Raw genomic sequence first — 24332 nt, forward strand, 5'->3', positions numbered from 1 at the left:
GCTTGCACATGTGTCGAACTTGTGGAGGGGGGAGCAAATTACCCTGCTTACAGTGGTTTAACTTGGCGAGGGAGCGGAACAGACCGTGCTGTTCAGAAGCCAGAGCCATGACGAAAAGCAGGTGCCAACCTGTCAGCCGCACAGCTGGTTGAGTTAACTCTATTAGACAGTGTTGGCCAATTTTGTCCTCTGAAATAGAAACTAGTATGGTGGCAGGCACCCATTTGCCAAAGGGTGCCCCCTACTGGGCTGGTGGAGGTCTGCAGCTCTTGTTGGTACATCTACAGGGTGTAGCTGCCAACATCTTAAAAACTAGCAGTTCTGCAAACTTGTATTGCCTATGTGGGTATTTTTGTGGCTGTTCAGGAGAGAAATACCCAGATTTGCCATTTTTTCTTTCTTTTAAGGAAAGATTTCTTTCTGTTACTTTTGTTTATGATGTGTGAGTGTATGTCATTAGTACGTGTCCCAGGCAAGAAGAAGATGACAAATTGCTTGGAGCTGTAGTTACAGAAGACTGATGTTGATGCTGGGAACTGTACTCTGGTCCTCTGGAGGAGCAGCAAGCCTTGCCTGCCCTTCCCCATTTTCCTTGATGATTTGGCATTTTTACTTAGTTTGACTTCAACTAAATGAAATTAGTCTCTGATTTCATGCTGACCCAGGGTAGATCATCTTTGTGGCTGAAGATGGCTTTTTGGTTTTCTCCAGGCCCTGTGAGCTCTCATTCTTGGGAGGCTCCTTGGCTACCCTGTTTTTGAAGATCAGTAACAAGAAGAGTTCCTGCATATGAAGTGCAACATAGGAAAAGATGGAAAATCCTCTTCAGCGTTACCTACCTCTTACACTGTTGGCAGGCTGAGCTGCTCCAAGGAACAGAGCTGAGAACGCAAAGCATGAACTCTTAGAGGCAAAGGCTAAAAACCAGGGCTTTGGCCATCAGACAGCTCTTACAGAGGAAGTGTTTCCGTGTGAGGAGTGAGAATGATGCACAGGATGGGCATGCTTTGTAGGATGTGAAGCCCAGGCGTGCAAGTGCTCTCTCCAGTGAAAGCAGGAGCTGCTTAGATGCAGAGCTACTGCAAATGAAATAACTTTGCTAAGTATCCAATGCCGTGCTAGCACAAGTTGAGCTCCTGGTTGAAGGTCATAATTAATTATTCCTACATAGGAATGACTCACTGTCCTGGCTAATCGGGTATCAGCTTGACACAAGCTACAGTCACCTGAAAGGAGGGAACTTCAAAATTGAGAAAAACACCTCCATAAGATCCATTTTCTTAATTAGTTGTTGATGAGGGAGGACCCAGCCCATAGTGGGTGGTGTCATCCCTGGGCTGGTGGTCCTGTGTTCTATAAGAAAGCAGGCTGAGCAAGCCATTTTGAGCAAGCCAGTAAGCACCACCCTCCAGTGGCCTCTGCATCAGCACATTCTCTCTGGAGTGGGAGTCACACAGCACCTTTCTTCACATGTTCTCTGCCCAGTAAAATAGCCATTAGCCATATGCCATAGCTCATTTGAATTTGATTAAAATTAAACCAAATAAAAAACTTGATTCCTCAGTCGCATCTACATCTCAATACTCAGTAGCCAAGCTGATGTGTAGCTGTTCTGATGCCTTCGCAGACCTGTGACATCATCAGCACCATGACAGGAAGTGCTCCTAGACAGCATTGGGCTCTGCGTGGTTACACCAAGGCACCAGCAAAGTCTTTATGTCTCCCATCTTCTACACCTCGCCCTCGGTGCTCCTAGTCCTGGCTGACCATTCACCTCCCTGGCCAGCTCTGAGACTGACCTACTTTCCCAGTGTCACCAGTGAAGGCCTGGTGCCAACCACCAGCATGGTGCCTCTCCTCCTCGCTCCCCTTCCTGTTTGCTGCTTGCTCTGGACCAGATCCATCCTGCCACTCTTTGACGGGAAGGCCTCCTTCCATGGAGCCCAGGCCAGGTCTGCAGAAAGCCAGGCCCTAGTTCCAGCTCCATTTTGTTTTGCTGTTTAGAGCGGAATCTGTATCATCTCACATCTCGCCCCATTTCTTGTCTCCACCACTCTCTTCATCTCTTCATCGGATTTCCTTCTTCCCATGACTTTCCTTCTCTTTCAGAGATTATCCGTCATCTTTCCTTGTCTCCTCTTTAATCCCAGTTGTAAATTAACCCTTTAAAAACTATTTGAAAAACAAATAGAAAGAAAGCATATATATATAATTTACGTTGTTGTAGCTATCTTTCTATGCAGGGGAGCTATCCCAGTGGATACCTAAAATTTCTGGTAAACTGAGTTCTCTGTGGTTTTCCCTATATGCCGAGTTTAATTTAAGATTAGAATATATTGATAATATCTAATGATAAAAGAGATGAATTATTACTATCCACTCCGGGAAAAGTTCTATGAATGTGATTTCTTTCACTCTCAGAAAATCTGTTTATAATTAAAAGTAGTTTGTATCTGTATGCATGGCTGCATGTGGGTGGGTACATGCATGCCTGTGTGCAGATGTGTGTGTATAAGTGAGTGACAAAGGACAGCCTGCGGGATGTTCCTCAGGCACCGTCTGCTGTTTTTTGAGACAGTCACTGTCTGTGCTTACTGACCGGTGGGCTGGCCAGTGAGCACCAGGGATCTTTCTGTCTCTGCCTCACCAAAGCTGGGCTTTCACATGCTACACCTGACTTTTTTTTTTAATCAGTCTAGGTATTGAACTCAGTATGGCATGGCAAGTACTTTAGCATGTGAGCCAACCTCCCAGCCTGTCTCAGAGTCCCTGATGCACTCCCCTCACACTTGTTTCTCCTGGGATGATGTCACGTGATACTGTGCCTACTTGATGAGATGCAGTGAGGTGAAATGGTGAAGGGAGGGATGGAGTGAGGACGGCACAGTATTTCATCACTCTACGCAACACAATTCTATAATTAAAATACTTACTTTTGCACGTGTGTCTGCATGAGGGACACATGGGATGGTCAGAAGACACTTTCTGTGGGTTCTGAGGATCACACTTAAGTAGCATGGCAGGCTCCTCACTCACTGACTGTCTTACTGGTTTGGGTGTAAATGTGAAAAAAAAATCTCTGTGGAGTTTCAACTTAATATATGCAGACTGTACTTGAGTCAAGGCAACCGAAAACACTGACAGGAAAGCCAAGCAGGATAAAGAGCCCTTCCTTGATCAAGCCACTCTTTCACCTGTTGGGTGGCAGATGAATCGTCTTTTCCACCAATTGGGTGGCCTTTGCAATTATGCGTAGAGATGAGACCCAGGTACCTCCTGTGACTGCAGAGCAGGACCTTTTTGAGGATGCATTTCCACAGTAGAAAACCATGGCTGGATGTGAAACACGGCTACTGCAGGATTTACACAGGGCTGTCAAGTTTCATTACAAGACTGGGGGGCATGGAGACCGCTATCTAGGCCAGGACATATTTAACTCTATCTTGATGGCTCTGAGTTGCCATCCAGCACGCCAGGAAATTCTCCACACTGCTGAGGACTCTGGCACTGGCCAGATAAAAATCTGCTCTTGTTCATACAGTAAATGGGCACTGACCGCCCTCCATATGCCAGATGCTGTTCGTGGTGAGAACACACAGTGACAGCACAGACACCATGCCTGTTCCCCTGGAGCTCAGCCTCCAGTAAAAGAGATGAGGTTGTGTGAAAAATTCTACAGTTGCAAGAGTGGGAGGAAGGGTGGAGATTCTGAGAAGCCAGGCAAGCGGGAGCTTGGTGAGTTTTCTGAGGAGGCATGGGCTCTGCTCACTTTGGGAGGACCAAGTATATAAACATTTAGGAGAGAAAGACCTTTGCGTTTTAATTCAGACTTCTGTGAATTTTTTTCTTTCCTCTTCTTCTTTAGCTCTGTGCATATGTTGCTATATGCTACTGTGGGTGCATGTGGAGGTCAAAGGTTATCATAGCTAGTATTGTCAACCTGACACAAACCTAGGTTATACCTACAAAAAAAAAAAAAAAAAAGAAAAAGAAAAAAAAGAAAAAAAGAAAAAGGACTCTCAACTGAGTAACAGCCTCCTGTGAGGCCTTTTCTTGATTGTTAATTGATGAGGAAGGGCCAAGCCCACTGTGGGTGGTACCACCATCCCTGGAAAGTAGTCCTGGGTTGTAAAAGAAAGCAGACTGAGCAGCTGTGGAGAGCAATTCTTTTTTCCCTTTCATTTATTTATTAATTTAATCTCTTTACAGCCTGATCCCAGACCCCTCCCTCCTCTTCTCCAAGTACTACCCTCATGCCTAGTCCCTCCATTGCCCCCTCTCCATTTTCTCAGTGAAGGGGAGGCCTTCAAGGGATATCAACCCACCCAGGCACCTCAAGTCACAGCAAGACTAAGAACAGCCTCTCCCACTGGGGTCTGACAAGACAGCCAGCTAAGGGGAAGGGATCCAGTGGCAGGCAACAGAGTCAGAGACATCCCCTACTCTCATTGTTAGGGGACCCACGTGTTGGTCACCCTGAGCTTCTGCTGCATATGTGTAGGGGTTTTAGGACCAGCCTGTGCATGCTCTTTGGTTGATGGTTCAGTCTCTGTGAACCCCCATTGGCCCAGGTTAGTTTACTCTGTAGTGAACCCCTCTGGCTCTCTCTATCCTTCCTCTCACTCTTCCACAAGACTCCCCAAGCTTGGCCTGTTGTTTGGCTGTGGGTCTCTGCATCTCTTTCCATCAGCTGCTGTATGAAGCCTCTAAGAAGACAGCTATTCTAAGCCCCTGTCTGCAAGCATAGCAGGGTATCATTAATAGTGACAGGGGTTGGCTCTCGCTGTTCCCTAGATCTCTGTTTCTCCATTGTCTGTGTTTCCATCCTTCCCTCCAGGTTCCCACCTTGGCTTCCCTCAACAATGGATCACACTTTGTAAGTTGGAATAAAGCCCTTTCCTCCTCATGTTGGTTTTGGTTAGTGATTCATCATAGCAAAAGAGAAATAAAGTAGGCTAGAGGTCAGCTTCTGGTACCACCCCAAGGGAGATAACTACCTTGCTTTTGAGTGGGTTCGTTTGCTGACCTGGAGCCCTCTGGTTAGGCTAGACTGGCTGGGCATTGAGCACCACAGATTTGCCTGTCTCTGCTTCCTTAATGCCACAATTACAAGCAGACACCACTATACTTAGCCCATGTTTGTTTGTTTGTTTGTTTGTTTTTCAAGACAAGATTTATTTGATCAGGGTGACCTCAAACTCACCAAGATCTGCCAGCCTCTGCCTCTGGAGTTCTGAGATGAAAGGTGTGTGCCACCGTGCCTAGCTCAATTAAAAACAAAACAAAACAAACAAACAACAACAAAACAAGAGCTCTAAGGATTAAACTCAATTACTCATGCCTGTGTAACAAGTGCTTTAGCCACGAGCTACTGACTTTCATTTTACTTATTATGTTTAGCAAAATCTTTGAATTTTATTTTTTTAAGTAATATGCGGAATTAAGTGTTGGATGCATGAGTGTAAGAATCTCATAAAAACACATGGTCTTATAGATTTAATCTGAACTGTCCTTTAAAGTGTTCGTGTATTGAACACTTGGTTTCCCAGGTCCATGTTAGGAAATGGTGGGGCAGGTCACCAGGGAATTTATCTGGAAAGTTGTACCTGCTTCCCAGTCCCTTCCTTTCTCTATTTCTTGGCTTCTTTGAAGGAACCACTTCTGGCACTTGTTGGCATGACCATGACATTCTGCCTTGCCACAGGCAATGGAACTGTGTATTCTGAAATCATCATGGCCGGTATATTCTGAAGCTGTGAGCTAAAAGAAGTCCTGAGACCCTTAAGTTGTTACGTCAGGCAGTTTGGTACAATAGCAAAGGGTCTGAGGAACACACAGCGACAACTCATGTCATCATTATTACCACAATCAAGTTACAAAATAGTCCCATCTTCTGTACCAGGATCTCTGCTGCTGTTCGTTTACAGTTATACTCTCCCATGCTTTTAACCTTTGGCAATCGCTCATCTGTCCTCTGTCCCTCCAGTTTGTGTTTTGGGAAGCACTCTATAAAATAGAATCCTACAATATGTTTTAAGCACCCAGCAGAATGCCTTTGTTATCGATTCCCTTTGTGTTTCTGTGCTTTATTTTTTTGTATAACCATATAGTATTCCATTGGATAGATTCCAAGCAATTCTTTCTAAGGTGTTTAATTTAAAGAAATAAAACCTGATGATCACATAAAACCTATAAATATATATAGGGACTCTTTCCATAATTGTTCCATGCTAAAAACCAACTAACCAACTAACCAACCAAACCAACCAAACAAACAAAAAACCCTGTATCTGCTCCATGCCTTAATAGTTAAGAGGTGTGACTTTTCAGTAAAAGAAAACAAATTCTTGTTAACCTAAGCAAGACAAACAAACAAACAAACAAGCCTAAAAGGTATTGGTCATTCAATAGAAAGAATACAGTGATCTTGGCATGTTGAGATTCAGGCCAAAGCGATATCTTCAGATCTGCACCCCGCAACCTCCTACCCCCTTACCCCTTTACCACTCCACCTCCCATGACAACCTAAATAAATGTTGACATACATCCTTTTATCACTATGTCTTCTTAAGTCCAAAAAGCCACTAACTCCTTCCAACCTGCCACAGAAAGTTTCCAGAGAAGGAATCTGATTGGTTGAAGTAGAATGGGAATCCTATCCTGGGCCAGTCACCATAGCCGGAAGCAGTACTTGTGGTGGGTAAAGGTCTGTCATGCAGACACAGCCAATGCTCTTCTCTTTTCTGAAAAGATTTATTTATTATTATGTATACAGTGTTCTGCCTACATGTATGCCTGCATGACAGAAGAGGGCACCAGATCACATTATAGATGGTTGTGATCCACCATGTGGTTGCTGAGAATTGAACTCAGGGCCTCTGGAAGAGGAAGCAGAGCTCTCAACCTCTGAGCCATCTCTCCAGCTCTCAGTGCTGTTTTCTTAATAGTTCCAAGTGTGGGAGTAAGAGCCAAGAAGCAGAGAATAGCAGTGTCTATCAGAACTTCATGGTTCCCGAGTTTGTTTTGATGCTTGGTATAGAAAGAGTGGTTAGGACAAATGAGGTTAGAAAAGCCAAGGAACATAAAAATTTATCCTTTGAATCACTAAAGGCTATATTAGCCTTTTTATTGTGTATATTTATGTGGTGTGTATGTGTGCTGTGTGTGTGTGTGCACGCACTCATGTGTGTGGCCTCATACTTACACGGAAGCCACAGGAGGATGCCCGGTGTCCTGCCGTACCACTATGTATCTTATTCCCAACAAGTTTAATGTTTTCACTGAACTTGGAGCTAGACTGACAGCCAGCAGCTCTCAGTCATCTCCCTGTCTCCACCCCCTCCCCACGGCATTGGGTTGAGCGTTTTATGAATGTGCTGGGGATTCAAACTGATGCTCTCAGGCTGCTACAGCAAGCACTCCCACCCACCGCGCCATGTCCCCAGCCTCTCAGTGCAGCCTTTTGAGGAAGGTTGTACATCATTCAGAGCACTCCCTTTACAGTGGGATGAGCAGGATTATACAGAATGGTTCGAAGGACTCTGGGACCAGTTATGTGTGGCCACTCTCCAGGCAGGAGGGCAACACCTTTAACTCAGGGCACATTTAGAAGAAGTGACAGAGATGATCTCCAGCTCGCCCATGTCTGAGTTTGTTCTCTCGACTTACAAGCTGCCACAATACTACATACTGACCTGTGAATTATTGTCTCCAGGAAGTTTATAATCTATCATAAGCAGCACGGTTGTATAGATTATGATCCAGGAAAGATTAGGGACACATTTCATGTAATATTCATTATAAGTGTGTGTTCCATTTTCATGAGTGTTGTGACAAGCAAAAGTAAAGGTCTTCTGCAAGTGGCGTCTTTTTCAAATGCACTCCAAGTGGGCAACTTAAATGGTGAACGCATACATTCAGAGAGAGAAGCAACTCTCCAGAAGTGAACCTCTGGAGGAGGGCTCACCTCCCATGAGGTCAGCAGGGCTTCAAAGAGAAGGTGCTATTTGAGATGATCTTGCAGGGTGACTAATAGGGATGACGCAGGCAACAAAGAGAGGTAAAGCTATGTGGACAAGGCTGGGAAGGAGCTCAGTGGGTAGAGTGCTTGCCTTGGGTGCACAGAGCTCTGAGGTTTGATCTCTAGAACCACATACACAAGGCAGTGTGGTGTGGCGTCTGTAATCCCAATAGTCAGGAGGCAGAGGCCAGAGAATCAGAATTTCAAGATCGTCCTTGGCTATCCAGTGAGCTCAGAACCAGCCTGAGATTCATGGTACCCTGCCTCAAACCTCTCTACTTTCCCACAATAAAAAGAAAGGCAAGGTCAAGTGGGGCACCAGAGCTGTGCATGGAGAGCAGTGGAAGGTTCAAGAATGTGAGAAAGAAAGAATGTAGACGTTGACTTCTTGCTTTGTTTGTTGTCACCACTCAATCTCATGCTTGATGTGGAGGGAAAAAAAAACATGGCCCTGCGGTGAGCACTGCCGCCTCGCTGAAGGAGCCAAAGCCAACAGCATGGTGCTAGATAAACACAGGTGACCCAAGGGAAGACCCTATGTTTCCTTCTGGTCCAACCATGTGTGAGAATGTGAGATGCTTAGAGACCATAGAATGCAGAGGATTGCCAGAGCTACCCCAGGAGGTGTAGGTTCATAAAAGCCAATAAAAGGAAAGGGTACCAGACAAGTTCCGAGGGCATAAATGAAGCTTGATTTCAGCGTTGGGCGGAGGAAAAAAGGATCTGCCAGCAGAGCATGTCCTGGTTAGTTTTATGTAACTTGACCTAAGCTAGAGTCATTTGGAAAGAGGAAACCTCAGTTGAGAAACTGGCCTACGGTGAAGCTTGTGATATTTTGGTGCTTGATTGGCAGGGCTCCAGTTCTCCATGAGAGGTGCCACCCTTGGGCAGGTAGTTCTGGGTACTTTAAGAAAACAGGTTGAGCAAGCCAGGAGGAGTGAACCAGTAAGCAGTGTTCCTCCAGGGCTCTGGCTCCAGTTCCTTCCTCCAGGTTCCTGTCTTGACTTCCCTCAGTGACGGGGTCTAGCTTGAGGCTTGTAAGATGAAGTGAACCCTTTCCTTCCCAAGTTGTTTGTGGTCACAGTGTTTTATCACAACTATTAAAACACTAAGACAGAGTGCTTGCCTTGTAAACATGAAGATCTGAGTTTGATCCTCAGAATCCATGTTAAGAAAAAACAAAAAACAAAACACCAACAATAGCTGGTATGTGTGCATTAACCTACCATCATCATCATTATAAAAAAATTACCAAAAACCCTTTTGGGCTTGGATTGTATGTGAGGAGGCAGGGGAATATCTGAATAAGAGTTACAAGGGGATGGGGGCAGGACCCAAGTTCTGTGTGTTCAGAGTTAGAGCGGGTGGGGCCAGGACCCAAGCTCTGTGGGTTCAACCAAAGGTTTTGAATCCAAAAGATTATGGTTCAAATAGTCATGCCCCTACAATTCAATTCTGCTTTAAAATGATAGAAAATGGTCTGAGTGTATAGCTCAGTGGAAAATTACTCGTCTAGCATTCATGAAGCCCTGGGTCCTCCCAAAACTATCAACTAAGTGAACAAATAAATAATTAAATAAATTCAAAATGATACAAAATCCAAAACATGAGCATTGGATTCTATTTTCTGTAAAAGAGATCCCAACGATGCTCGTAGCTGGTGTGGCAGCCCAATTATCTGGCTTCCTTCTACTTTGTGACTCTGTTACCGCAGCCAGTGGCGTCTACTTCACAGTCTAAAATGGCCACAGGTGCTCCAACTATCACACCTGCATTGAGCCTTCTCACTATAAGGTACTTTCCTTTTTCTTTTTTCTTTCTTTTTTGTTTTGTTGGTTTTCGAGACAGGGTTTCTCTGTGTAGCTTTGGCTGTCCTGGATTCTCTTTGTAGACCAGGCTGGCCCCGAACTCACAGCAATCCCCCTGCCTCTGCTTCCCGAGTGCTGGAATTAAAGGCGTGCGCCATCACCGCCCAGCTTGTAAAGTACTTTCTTTAACTTACATAGTTGTACTTGTCTTCTTTCTTCCTATTGGTCAGAACATAGTTTCGAATTCCCAGATTGTAAACTTTATTCTTCGATATTCTGTTTCCAGAAAAAATAGAGGTTTCTCTTTCTTCCCTTTAAAAAGTTGTGTTTTTTCCCTTTTTCTTTTTACTTTATTCATATTTTTATTTTTCAACTACAGAAGGAATCCCTCAGGCATGCTGAACACGCTCTCTTCCACTAAACTGAATCTCCAGTAGCCCTTTCCCCCACATCTAGGTGTCTTTCTTTTGAGATGGGATCTCACTAAGCTGCCTAGGTTTCCCTTGTACCCCCTCTGTTGCCCAGGGAGACTTTGAGCCCATGACCCTAATGTCTCAACTTCCTGGGATGCTGATGTGACAGGCCTGAGGCACCATGCCCAATCTGTAGCTTTCCATTCCCTGAAGCAGAAGAAGGAGAAGGTATTGATGAGCAGTTAGTAGTCCCCGGGACCTCACATGGCTGTCCCGACTGATTCACACCCTCAGTGCCTCGCCTTTCCCTCTGCAGAAGAAGAGCCGCGCACTGGCCTCTTCAGCTGTGGCACTGCTGAGGAAGCACCTTGCACAACGTGTAATTTATCCTGGAAGTCACATGAATTTAGTCCCTCAATTTAAGCAGCTCCATATCCAAAGAGATGGGACAAGGACCAAGATATCCTGGTTTGAATATTAGGATGCTTCTCTGGGGCAGCAGTGGGGAACATGCATCTGTTTGCTCTCTGGTTTGGTGAATACAAACAGTATTTTCCCCAAATAATATAAAAAGTTCAATATAGGGAGGAATTAAAAGGAGATGGGAACGCCAGAGTCCCGTTGGCTATGCCTTTCTTCTTGGCTTTCAAACTCCCTTCCTAGATTTTCCACACTGTATAAAGAACAGGTAGCTAGCGACCGGACTGATAAACTAATCTTGTTGTCAAAGGAAAACAGGAAAGGGCAGAGATCTGTGACTTTTCCTCGTTCAGTGACTGTGCTCTGAGGGCCAGACACTACCTGACACGGGGCACGCAGTTGCTAACACGAGCTGGCCTTTGTGTCTGCATACCCCGGTCCCATTGTGTGGTGGGGGGTGGGGGTGGGGGATCCAGAGATTTCAGCATGAACTTCAACCTTGTCTTGAGTGACAAATGATCTACATCTTCTATATATTTCTTCTTTCCTCCTCTTCTTCCCTCTGCCTTGAGTATGGAAGCAATATCCTATGTGCATCTGCGTCCTTAAGAGCTTAACTAGGTGGTAGAGTGCTTGCTTGCCCAGCACTTTTGAGGCCCCGGGAATGAATACAGCCCTGCCCAGAGCAGTGTGGCAGCACACACAAGTAATTCAGTGCTCAGGAGGTGGCGGCAGAAGGACCAGGCGTTCAAGGCCGGTTCAAACTCGTAAAAAGATATCTCCAGTCATTTGGAGCATGGAGTGGGTGACTAAGTAAGCCACCAGCTATCACGCCGCCCACCTCTTCTGTACTCTTTTTAAAAATTAGTTAATTACTGCATGTATTGTCCTTGGCTGGTGCCGTAGTTTGAGCGGGACCCTTGGGCCCAAATCTGCCCAACATAATGTTCTTCTTGTAGGTTTCTAGGACCCTCTGGATCCTTCTATTTTGCCATTCTCCCATGTTTCTCTCACCTAGAGTCCCAATAGGATTTCCTCCCCTCTGTCCCACTTTCCTGGTAAGTGTAGACTATTATAGGACATGCCCCTTGGGCTAGTGTGCAGTAAACTTCAAACCCCTACCCAGATCTAGCCAATGGACAAGACATTCTCCACAGTTGAGTGGAGAGTGGGGTCTGAATTTCACACGAACTCTGGTGCCCCATACTTGACCACATCCCCTGGATGGGGAGGCGTGGTAGCACTCAGAGGAAGGATAGCAGGCTACCAAGAAGAGACTTGATACCCTATGAGCATATACAGGGGGAGGAAGTTCCCCTCAGTCACAGTCACAGGGGAGGGGAGTAAGGGGAAAGCAGGAGGGAGGGAGGAATGGGAGGATACAAGGGATGGGATAACCACTGAGATGTAATATGAATAAATTAATAAAATATTAAAAATTAGTTAATTAATTAATTCACTTTACATACCTATCATAGCTCCCTTTCTCCTCTCTTCCCGGTCCTACCTTCCTTTCAGATGCTGGTTGGACTGGCTTCCACCAGCCAGTTCCAAGTGGTTGGGGAAGGCATCTGGGGCAAACAGGGGCATGCTTAGTGTTACTTTTATATGTTATTAATAGTGCCCAGACATTACAGTGTCCCCACTCTGGGTTCCTTGGCACAGCCCACATACAAGGAACAATAGCCAGCTGGGATAAAACAAACAAACAAAAAAACAACAATAAAACAAAACCATTTTCTTAATGGCCAGTCAGACTTCCAGTAACTTTCAATAAATAAAGGAGATTCCAGAAGCAAGCAAGTGGCCTTAGAGAATAGCTTTCCTGCAGCTGGTTCTCTGGGCATAAATGCTGAGTGTGCGAAATCTTCCAGAGCCATGTCTGATCGTTCATTTGTTCCTCCATTCTGCAGCATGTGGAAGCGTTGGCCAGGAGGCGCACACGCTACCAGCTGTTCTAGATTCAGAGTGAACCAAATGCCACATCCTGCTTTCTAAAATTCAGTGTTACCCAAGTCTAATGGTGCAGGTTTGTGATCCTATTTGTTTGGGAAGCTGAGGCAGAAGGATTACAAATTCAAAGGCTGCTTGGGTACGGAGTGAGTTCAAGTCCAGCCTGGGCTGCCTGGGCAACTTAGTAAGACTCTGACTCAAAATAGAGTAAAAAAGGGTTAGGGATGTAGCTCAGGGGTAGGACATTTGTTTAGTATGTTTGATCCTCAGTTCCTATAAAGAAAGAAAACAACAATAAAAGATAGAAAAAATCAATATATATATATATATATGCATATATACATATATATTTAGTCAAGACAGTTTTCAGTTGGCCACAAAAATAGAGGCATTATCTCCTCTCTCCCTTCCCCTGCCTTCACCCATTTAAAAGGTTCACTTATGCCACCATTTCTGAGTCTGTTTTACATGACACTGGCTGAGACAATGAAGATTGTGGGTTAGGGAATTCAGCCCTGACATTTGTTTCTTTTCTCTGGGTTAGGTGTGTGGTGAGTAACTGCCTAGGGGACAGCAAGGCCAAGAAGTGTGTGTTTTGAGCACAGCGGAGGACAAAGGGAAACTCATGCCCATTGGGACAGGAGAGGGAGGTGGATAGTGATGAATAAGGGAAGGTGTGCTCGCGAGAAAGTCCTAAGGGTCCTTCCATGAGGGAGCGGCTTCATGTTTGGTTGTGCAGTGCTGGAGATGAACTCTGGACCAAAGTGTGCCAAGCCAGAGCTTTCTCTGAGCTAATAGCAATGCTGAAGGAACCTGACAACAGGAACCGACATTGGTGTGAAGGGTCACGGGGGTCAGGGGGGCATATGGTTGGGCAGGTAGAGAGGAGGAGGGGAGGAGTTAGGGGAGTAGAAAAAAGAACTAAGCAAACAATCCGAACTTTCTAGAGGTGAGCTGGAAAACATAAGCAGTCTAAAGAAAATAATGACTTTGATTTCCAAAACATGTAAATTAAATGACAAATGTGAATGCTGCGACACTCGGGTCCTCTGTAAGAGGGACTTAAAGGGATCATGAGATTCAGGAGCCGGCCCTTGGAACTTGGGAAATGGCAGAGGAGATGGAAAATTAAGCGAAAATTGGGAAACACTAAATGGGTTATGGTAGCATTTATGAAAGAGTAAGAGAATTAACGTCTAAAGGAAAAGGGTGAATAATAAATATGTCTAGAGAACATTTCAAACAATCAAATTTGGGACGTTAAAAGAGACAATTGTGAGGCAACAAAGACAAAGTAGAAATGTGAAAAAAATGAGAAATTTCGTGCCCACAGGCACGAACAGAAGAACCAAGGGACCCTGAGGTGACCACACTCAGAAGCAAAAAGACAGAACACAGTAGGGTGCTAGACAAAGTGACCAAAGTGGAAAATAGTGAAAATACGTGTGAAGTGTTCATTAACTACTGTTTATTAGACCACAGCTGTTCACTAGGCATGTGCAAAACATCCTGTGTGTTTTCGAGCTATGCTAGGTGATGGGGAGTTATATGGTTTATTCTAATTAATGTAAAGTGTTTTCTTGTCATATTACCATAGGTTTCACTGTGACATTTTAGTACATGTATACATGTATTTTTGGTTATACACTCCCTGTTCTTCTTTCCTGTTCCCCTGCACATCTACCACTTCCTTCCTCTTCCCAGTTGTTCCCTCTTCCACTTTCCACTTCCACTTTTTTTTGATGGCCCAATGAATTTAATGAGGGTTATTGGCAGGCCTATGGGAACATTAGCAGTGGTTACACCACTGAAGAAAATGTCTCCCTCAGTCGACCCACAGCTGCCAATAGGTCCTCAGAGGAGGAGCCTCATTAGTTCTTCCCCACCCCGTGGTGGTAGGATGCTGGCCGGGGTAATCTTATGCAGGTGATTACAGTGGCTGGGAATTAAGGAGCACCATGGCTACACCACACCTGGCCAACAGTGCTCTGCAGCCTATCAGTCCTTCCTCCAGCTCCTGCAGTTGTTGTTGTTGTCACTGTCGTTGCTGTCCTCTCTTCCTGTCCCTGAGTTTTGGTGAGATAAGTGTCCCACTTAGGGCTCAGCTTTCAATAGTCACGTAGTCTCAGCCCCTCGACAAGTCGCACATCTCCCAAGTAACTGGCAGCACTAACTGGCCTATGGGCATAAACACGACTATTTACAAAGCAATCTGATGGGCACAACATGGTGTAGCAAAAACAACAGGGAAGGAGGTGCGGGGGGGGGGGAGAGGGGGCTCAGAGCATGGCAAGACACTCCGCAGGTGGCCTAGCGGACTGTCAGCATCACCTCACTCTATTATAACACCACGAAACTTTAGCTGCTTAGAAATAGCAATTCTGTCCTTGTTCATTGCACTCTCTGGTCAGTACTAGCCTCCTGCTCAGCTAGAAACAGAGCATCAAGCAAGCAAAGGGTGGGGGCTTCCTTTGTGATGCATACATTCTGCCTACTAGGAAAACAAAGCAAAATAACAGCAAACCCCAAAGAAAGCCTAAACCAACAGTCCAGTAGAAATAGAAATCCAGCTTTATTGTGTGAGTTCTGGTGATGTCAGACTCAGATTTCAGGCTTGTATACCCATCTACTGAGCTATCTTCCTATACTTTCCTGTGATCTTATTATTTTGTTTTAAACAAGAAATTGTTTTTTAAATTGAGGGTGTGGGGCTGGAGAGATGGCTCAGTAGTCCAGGTTCGGTTCTCAGCACTCATGCTGCACAGGTCACAGCTGCCTGGAGCTCTGGCTTCATGAGGTCCGATGCCCTTTTCTGGCCTCTGCAGGTGTCTGATCTAATGTGTGGACAAACCCACACACAGACACATGTAATTTAGGAACAGCTATAATAATCATAAATGTTAAAAAGTAAAATAAAATCCAGAGTTTAACTAGACCTATGCCTTTTTTTTTAAACCTAATCACTTTACAGCCTGATCCCATCTCCCTCCCTCCTCCCCTCTCAGCCCCATCCTCACTGCCTTCTCCTCCCATCCCCCTCCCTCCTCCCCTCCCAGCCCCACCCTCACTCCTTTCTCCTCCCATCCCCCCTCTCTCCTTCTTCTCAGAGGAACCAAGGGGTTCCTATTCACCCTGGCACCTCAAGTCACAGAAGGACTAAGTGCATTATCTCCCACTGAGGCCTCATAAGGCAGCCCAGTTAGGGGAAAGGGGTCCCGAGGCAGGAAATAGTCAGAGACAGCCCCGACTCCCACTGTTAGGGGACCCACATGGTGACCAAGTTGCACATCTGCTACATATGTGCAGGGCCCTCTAGGGCCAGCCCATGCATGCTCTTTGGTTGGTGGCTCAGTCTCTGTGAGCCCCCATGGGCCCAGGTTAGTTGACTCTGTAGGTCTTCTTGTGGTGTCCTTGACGCCCTCCGGCTGGTTCCCTCTATTCTTCCTCGCACTCATCCACAGCCCTCCCTGAGCTCAACCTGTTGTGTATCTCAGTCCAGACCATCCACATAGCGGGTGCCCCACAGCCTCCTGTGGCTCATGCCTCCATCGTAGACACTCCTGGTCTAGAGCGAACTTGGAATTTCTAGCCCAGTTTCACTCCGTTTGTGATACAGGAGGTATGACCTGCCTGTTCTCCCTTTGGGCCTTGGCCATTAATAGAACAGAAAATTCAGGCAGAGGAGAAAGGGTCGTTCCACATAGACAAGCAGCCTCCTGTCCCCAAGGCTGTAGCTACTACAGGAAGCTTGCATGCTTGTCGTTCATATTTGGGGGGTTAATGCCATGTAGACCACTTTCCTACCACCGAATGATGGGGAGACAGAGGCAGACATTTGCAGAGAACAGGGCTTTGGCACCTTGTATGTTTGCAAGCATGCTCTCCTGTATTTATTGTTCCTGAAGGAAATGGTGAAGATATAATTTGAAGCTTAGCAGCCACCAGGGATTCTAGTATTTTTGTCTGGATTGCTAAAGGTGTGTAATCAATTCTGATAAGCAAGACAGTGATATGATTTTCCTGTTTAATACAAGTGCTCAGCAAGTAATAATGGGGACAAAGCAAAGTGCTATATAATGGTATCTCCTTAGGTAAAGAATTTTGCTCCGGTGTGAGTTTAAGTGGGAGGAAAGCCCAAGGAAATATGGGTTGCCTTCCTAGAAACCAGATGGAGGAATTGAAGGTAATAGGTACTCAGTTCCTGACAACTTCCTAATGAAACCGATGTTCAGCAGAAATTTCTGTTAAAGCTTTATTCCCTCCTGAAACACTAAAGACAGGAGCTAGACAGAAAGGGGAGATATTAACATTTAGTACATGGAGTCATTGCTCTAGAATACTGAAATTTAAGAGAACACAGTAAAAGTCAGGGCATGAAGATTTCTACATAGTTGTTTTCATATAATCTGACGCTGATAATTCAAATACAAATAATCACCCCGTTAATTCCACTGTATTTAATTAGAAAACGGGGAGGGGAATGGTGTACAAGAATTAAGATGAGAAATTACAGGAGATCTGAGCAAATTTGACTGTAAAAAACAATCCAAAGAAAGATGGTGACCCATACATGCTGGTCTGCTTAAAGCCATGAGTGTGGCTCTCAGGTCACACAACGCAACTTGCAAATGGAGGCCAACTGTCTGTGCCAAGGCCAAACTCTTTATTCCCCGATCCACTGGGTTAGTCCATTTTCTGTCAATCAACTCACAAAAAGGAAACGCTTATTTGTTGTCAGGTTGGGAAACTGTGATAGCGAAGCTGAGGTTTAGGTCCTTACTGAAGGAGCGTGTTCCAGCAGGAACGCATGGAAGACAGCTGCTCACCTCCTGCTAAGAGGGTGAAAGTAGGAGGGACCAGGGAATCCACTGTCCTTCAATGACTAGAGACCTCTCAGTAGGGACCACTATCAAAGCTTTCTACCCCCTCCCAACTGGAGTATATCCACTTAACATGTGGATCTTTGTGGGGGAGACTCAAGATTCAATCTTTGACACCTTCTAAATAGAAAAATCAAAAACAAAACAAAACAGGATGACCTCTTTGTCATTTGATTACAAGCATTTTTTTTTCTACAGCTAGTACTTTATTCAGATAGCAGTCTCATTACATGTGGTCCAAGAACACTCAAATAAGAACTTGAATAAAATAAGATGTTAACATTTGGTCTCCAAACATCATAGCCAACAGTACCACGTTTGCCTATGATCTCTCCGATATAGAACCATAGCCACACCTCAGTGGCCACCAAACCATTCGGCACAGCTCCCTTAACTGTAAGCTGTTTGAAGCTACCAGTTTTAGCACTTTGAACTATTTTTTTTCACCCTCTGAATAGCTGTAGGGATTTCAGCAAGGGTTGGGGGGGGGGGGCGCGAACCAGCTCAACCTTGGCGTACTGCCAAAATGTGGCCAGTCGAGGCTTTGAGTAGGTCACAGCAGTGGTTACCAGTCCAGGATCCTTTTCTACAAAGTTGCAGATGTATTTGGCATGGTCTCAGGTGGAAGGTCTCTTTCACTGAGCCACCGGCTGACTGTCCGGTTACAAACATTTAAGTTTGGAACTAGAGTTCACCTAAACTCAATTCATCCAAGAATGCTACATTGTTTATCTCCACAAACTGGTCATTCTAGCTATGAATCTGGGGTGTGAGGCACAGAAAGTCCTTGGCTGGCTGTTTGTTGTTGTTTGTTTTGTTTTGTTTTACTAGAATAGTTACACTGCACCTGATTCAACACAATGTGCTGTGGCAGCTGTTGTCCTCTTGGTGCAGTCACTCAACTCCAAACACTGCTCCCTTGGTCCCCTTTCTTGCCTTGATTGATAACTGGTCTGCTCTGTTTTTCTGTAGCGTGCAAACTCTCTCTTCCTTCCTCTCTACCCCCAATAAACAAAATGAGCAGAATCCCCTTAGTGCAGCTGGTGAAGGATTTTCTTCTCTCTGGCTTCGCATCTCAAGCCGCTTCTCCCACACACCTCATCTCCCAATACTTCTGACCTGATTCTAACTCTGATTATAGTCATTAGGAAACTTCATCCCTCTCTGCCTTCAACTACACTGTTTTTCCTGGGCCAGCTGTTGTTGCTGTCTCACACTATCTGTTTCCCTGACCCTTGCTCTTTCTTCACATGACCCAAACATGGTCTACTTTGTTTCCTGATTCTAGCCCTGGAGTTGCAATAGAATTTACCACAGCTCACCTAATGCATGCTAACAGCTTAAGCAGTAAACATCTGTAGTGTTATATTGGCCATTCTTTATTATTATTTTTTGTGACCCTCTCCCCAACCGTGAAAACCATATGATTGTTTTTGTATTACTTTCTTAGCAGATTTTATAACACAGGGTGTGCTTGAAATGTACTAGGTCCTTAAAAGTCTCTTGGATGCAATAATGCATGGTTATATTGATGAATTATTGATGAGCTTATGGATAGATAATGTGTTGATGTGTAGGCAGATGGATGAATTGGTGGAGAGACAAATGGATAAATGTATCTATTGATGGGCTCATGGGTAGAAGGATAAACAATTATGAGTGATGAATGTAATTATGTATAGATAAATGAATAGATGGGTGAAAGAATGGATAGATATTTAATGGGTGGATGGATGACTAAACATATTGATCTATAGATGGATTGATACATTGATGACTATGTTGGTGGATGGATGAATAGATGAATGGCATGTCTTATGATGAGATGTTAATAGATTTAGCCAACAAATATCAACTGAGCTCCTACCATGTGCCAGGCAATTTGATAGAACCAAAAATAATTTTGAGAAACAAAACCAAAACTTCAGCTTGGAAGATAAAAGCAACCTAATTTAGCTCCCAACGAGTTACTTTGAAAGCCTGCTGACAATGAGGAATTTGAGTGTCCTTCTAATCCATCAGTCTACACGAAATCTTTTCATGAGCCGTGTGTACACGGGGTATAAAATGGAATATTCCTTAGATGTTCTTTCTAGGTCTACTTAGCTCATCATACACCCACCAGCCAGGAAGCATCAAAGGGAAGGAGAAAGAACAAGTAAGTCTCCTTTGCCTAAATATTGAATGGTTCTCAACCCATGAACAAAACTGTTGCAGTTCCTCTGATGCAGAGGCATTAATTGCATGCCAGCTTCTGCCAGTGGTGAGCTCGGATCTTTTCTGCTCACATCCTTCTTTTCCTGGTTCTCCATGGCCTTCTGAATGACCTTCAGTGCTTTGGCGTGCCATCCAAAGGCCCCCACCATTAGTTATTAAAGTCTTTCACAGACTTAGGTAGCTCCCTAACAAGCTGCTTCTGCTTCTCCTGGTGTGTGTCACTATGTCAGATGGCAACTCCTCTGATCATAACGCTTTCTTCTACCCCCCTTTCTTCTCAAGTATCCCCCAAAAGCACTCCTCAGATGTTCCACGTTGAGCTAGGAGCCCCTCATCTGACTTTGCAATGTCTCACATTCTCCAGTTCTCATCCAGCCATTGACATGCCTATGTCTATGAATTATAAAAAAAAAAAAAAAACTGTTGTTCAGAGGGTAGAAAGACACCGGTCCTTTAATTCTGCATCTGCAAGACTCACTCCAAGGCCTCAAGCATTAAAGACTTGCAATAAACAGTTGTGGAGTTGAGAAAATAATTTTATCAGTCGGACGAGATGGCTTAGTTGGTAAAGGGCTTGCTTTACAAACGCAAGCATCTGAGTTGGACCTTCAGAACCCATGTTGAAGTGCCAGACACATGGTGCATCTGAAATCCCAGAACTGTGGAGGCAGAGATTAATGGATCCCTGCAGCTTGGTCAGCCTGGCCTATTTGACAAGCTCCAGGTCAGTGAGAGACCCCATCTCAGAACACAAGATGGGTGGCCTTCCTGAGGAATGACATCAAGGTTGTTCTCTGGGCTCCGCACACATGTGCACATGCACTTATGTGTGTGTATGCGTGCACACACACACACGCGCGCGCACGCTTTCTCCATGCACATACACAAGGAAAATGTATTTCTTGCAAACTACCACAGACTCTATAAATGTCTCAAGTGGAATAGTGACTATCCTGCTTTTTTCAGATCAGTGTTTCTGTTGAAGTGTTGGATTACAAATAATGTGAAGACTGAAAGGGGCACAGAATAAACTGGAAAATACCTGTAATTCATACCCAAACAAGCTATTTTCTCAATCCTCTTTCCTGTCTCTTTAACATTACATACCTAGTGCCTTCTCCACATCATTAGCTTGTTGCTGAAAACATGCTCTTTAAAAATAATGATTATCTTAGTCTCTGGGTATGTGCCAGTGTGTCTATGTCACCAGCATATGGGAGCCATTGGAGGCCAAAAGAGGGTATCTGATGCCTTGGAGATGGAGTTACAGCCAGTCGTGAGTCACCTGATGTGGGTGCTAGGAACCAAACTTGAGTCCTCTCGAAGAGCACTGGGAGCTCTTAACTACTGAGCTAGCCAGCTCTGAGAGCACAACTTTTAGTGATGTAGATGGCCCCTGGGATGGATGCGTGATCCTACGTCTCATCATTTCCCCTGCTTTTTCAAATTGTCCGTGGAACTCTGGACTCTCCTGTGACCCACTAGGCCAATCTCTCTTTTGGGACTTTGTAGTCTCCTCCTCCTCCTTAAATATTTTCACTTCTTTTTCTGCTTTTGGTGACATAAATATAAAGCCAGGGAATGCATCCGTGCTTCCCTGTTTTGATGCAGTTTTCAAATGCTTCAGCCTGTCATTCTACGGAGTTTATGTGAAGGATCCGTAGCCATGTCTCCTTGCTTTGCTTTTCTTTTATTTCATCCACTCATCAATTTATTTACTTTACATCCCAATCGTGGCTTCCCCTCCCTTCTCTCCTCCCAGCCCCTCCTTCACCTTCCCCCCCCCCCACTTCCTTCTCCTTTTCTCTTCAGAGGAGGGGAGGCCTCCCAGGGATATCAACCCAGGTTGGCATAGCAAGTTGTGGTTGGATTAGGCTCATCTTCTTATTTAGAGACCAGACAAGGGCTGTCCAGTTAGGGGAGAAGGAACAACCAGAGACAGCTTCTGCTGTTGGGGGGTCCTCCATGAAGAACAAGCTGAGCATTTCTTCCATATATACAGGGGGCCTGGGTCCATCCCATGCGTGTTCTCTGATTGGTGGTTCAGTCTCAGGGAGCATTTATGGGCCGTGTTTAGTTGATTCTGTAGGTTTTCTTGTGGTGTCCTTGACCTCTCTGGCTCCTTCAGTCCTAACTCCCACTCTTCCACAATATTCCTCAAGCTCCACATAATGTTTGGCTGTGGGTCTCTGCATCTGTTTCCATCGGTTGGTGGGTGAAGCCTCTCAGATGACAGTTATGCTAGGCTCCTGTCTGCAAGCATAGTGGAGTATCATTCATAGTGTCAGGGGTGGGCTCTCTCTCATGGTATGGGTCTCAAGTTGGGCCAGTCGTTTGTTGGACATTCCCTCAATATCTGCTCCCACTTTATTCCTGAACACCTCATAGGCAGGAAAAAAAATGTGGCTTGAAGGTTTTGTGGCTGGGATGCTGTCCTCATTCCTCCATTGGAAGACTTGCCTGGTTACAGGAGGTGGCCAGTTCAGATTCCATAGCCCCTGTTGCTAGGAGTCTTAGCTAGGGTCACCCTCATAGACGACTGGGGGTTTCCATTGTCCTAGGTGTCTAGCTTGTCTCAAAGATTCTTTTGTGCACTTATTTCAATTCTTTCTCCCTCATCCCCTCTGATCCCTCCTTCACCTCCTGGCCCTCTTTTCTATTCAGTTTCCTCCCTCTAGCCACGCCCATATCTATTTTATTTCCCCTTGTCAGTGAGATATAAGCATCCTCCCTTGGGCCCTCCTTGATACTTGGCTTCTCTGAGTTTGTGGATTGTAGCATGGTTATCCTGTACCTTATGGTTACTATCAATTTATAATTAAGTACATACCATGTTTGTCTTTCTGGGTATCGGTTACCTCTTTCAGGATGATTTTTTTTTCTAGTTCTTATCCATTTGTCTGAAAATTTAATGATGTCATTGTTTTTAATACCTATTTTCTTAAATATTTTTCTTGTTTTATATGCGGGTACACATATGCTATGGTGTGTCGGACAACTTTCTGGAGTTGGTTCTTTCTTTCCATTACCTGGTTCCTATCCCAGGGATAGAACTCAGGTCTTGAGGTTTGGTGGCAAGTCTCTCTACCTGCTGAGCCATACTGCTCGCCCTGAGCCATACTGAATATCACATTTATCTGAAGCTTCATGGAGACATAGAACCCTGGCTTACCTTTCCATCCCAGTTCTGGTAGAGGAACTGTGCTGTGTGTTCCCATCAGACTCTAACTTGATCACATGTGAGAGAATTTGGAGGATCTGAGTGGAGAGGGAACAAGCACGGTTAAGCAGATGGCTGTGCCCTGTAATAAACATACCAGGCTGTCGTTGATTCCACGGATGTGACACCAGACCTTAATGACTTGCTATTTCATCCTCCTCCTCAAACCCAGCTTAGGATCCTGGTGGTTTTCCATTTTCTCTGCCCTCTCTCTGCTGCTCTTCTTCATTTTTTTCCCTTCTTTCCCTATTTTCTGGCAACCACCAGGGTCAAAGCCATCTCTGTCTTCAGCTTGATTGAAGAAGCAGCATAGCCCTGTAACTAGCACTCCACATGCCCGCTAGTCTCCTGGTCTATTCTCCACATGACCTTACAGTGATACCACTCAAGTGTTTGCTACTCCCTTGATTCAAACCCTTCAATTTACCTCATTTTAAGCTTGAGACAAAATTGTTCATGGCCTACAAGTTCAACACTGCCGGCCTCAGCCACTTTCTCAGGCTTGTCTAGTGTCACATGTCTCTGTCTATCTCTGTGTCAACTTTAATTGTCTGTAGCTAGTGTCTCGCACATACCACAGACATTTGCACATATCATTCTTTTAGTTTGTTCCCATCTCCCCATACCTAGTCAGCACTGACTTACCCGCATAGATAGAAATATACATCCTGGGTTGTTTTCCTTTTCTATAATATCCCTCTCTTTTTAAAAAATCTCTTTTATTTTTCCCTCTCTTTTAAAAAAGTGTGTGTGTGTGTGTGTGTGTGTGTGTGTGTGTGTGTGTGTGTGTGTGTTGGATGCATGTGCTTGTGCTTGTGTATGTGCATTTATGTAGAGGCCAAAGAATGACATTGGATATCTTCCTCAGTTACTCTCCATGTTTGTTTGTTTGTTTGTTTGTTTGAGACAGATCTCTCACTGAACCTGGAAAGCTTCAGTTCAGCCAGGTTGGCTTGCCAGCGTGCCAAGGCACCATCTTGTTTTTGCCTGCTGCAGCAGTAGGATTACAGGCATGTGCCTACTCATGCAGCCTTTTAACAGGGTACAGGGGATCTCAACCAGGTCCTACTGTCTACCTAACAGACACTTTGCCAACTGAAGCATTTCCTCCGTGCCACATTCTTTTTCTAGTAGCATGCCATAGATTTGCTGTTAATCAGCTACTATCTGCCTTCTCCCTTAGACTGTAAACCTCACGAGAGCAGGTATCACATCTGTTTCCTTGTTTATCTCCATCCAACTATCTAAGCCCTGACAGGTAGCAAATGATTATTAGCTGAATGAGTAATAAACAGATGGGCTGTCACTGCTTTCAAGCTAGTTCTGTGTGGTTTGTAAGGAGGTGGTTTCCTTTAGGGAAACCTATGAAAAGAGAATAGGACACACAGGGCTAAAGAGAGA

General features: G+C 44.9%; 1 protein-coding gene and 1 pseudogene across 1 annotated transcript in view; one reads left to right on the top strand and one right to left on the bottom strand.

Moving 5' to 3' along the window:
- Grin2a (glutamate ionotropic receptor NMDA type subunit 2A) overlaps positions 1-24332 on the top strand; it is a 398907-nt gene that overhangs the window by 249725 nt on the left and 124850 nt on the right. The window lies entirely within an intron of this gene.
- LOC127208580 (ATP synthase subunit g, mitochondrial-like) lies at positions 652-22830 on the bottom strand (annotated as a pseudogene).

This window comes from Acomys russatus, chromosome 25 (genome assembly GCF_903995435.1).
Source record: "Acomys russatus chromosome 25, mAcoRus1.1, whole genome shotgun sequence".
NCBI lineage: Eukaryota > Metazoa > Chordata > Mammalia > Rodentia > Muridae > Acomys > Acomys russatus.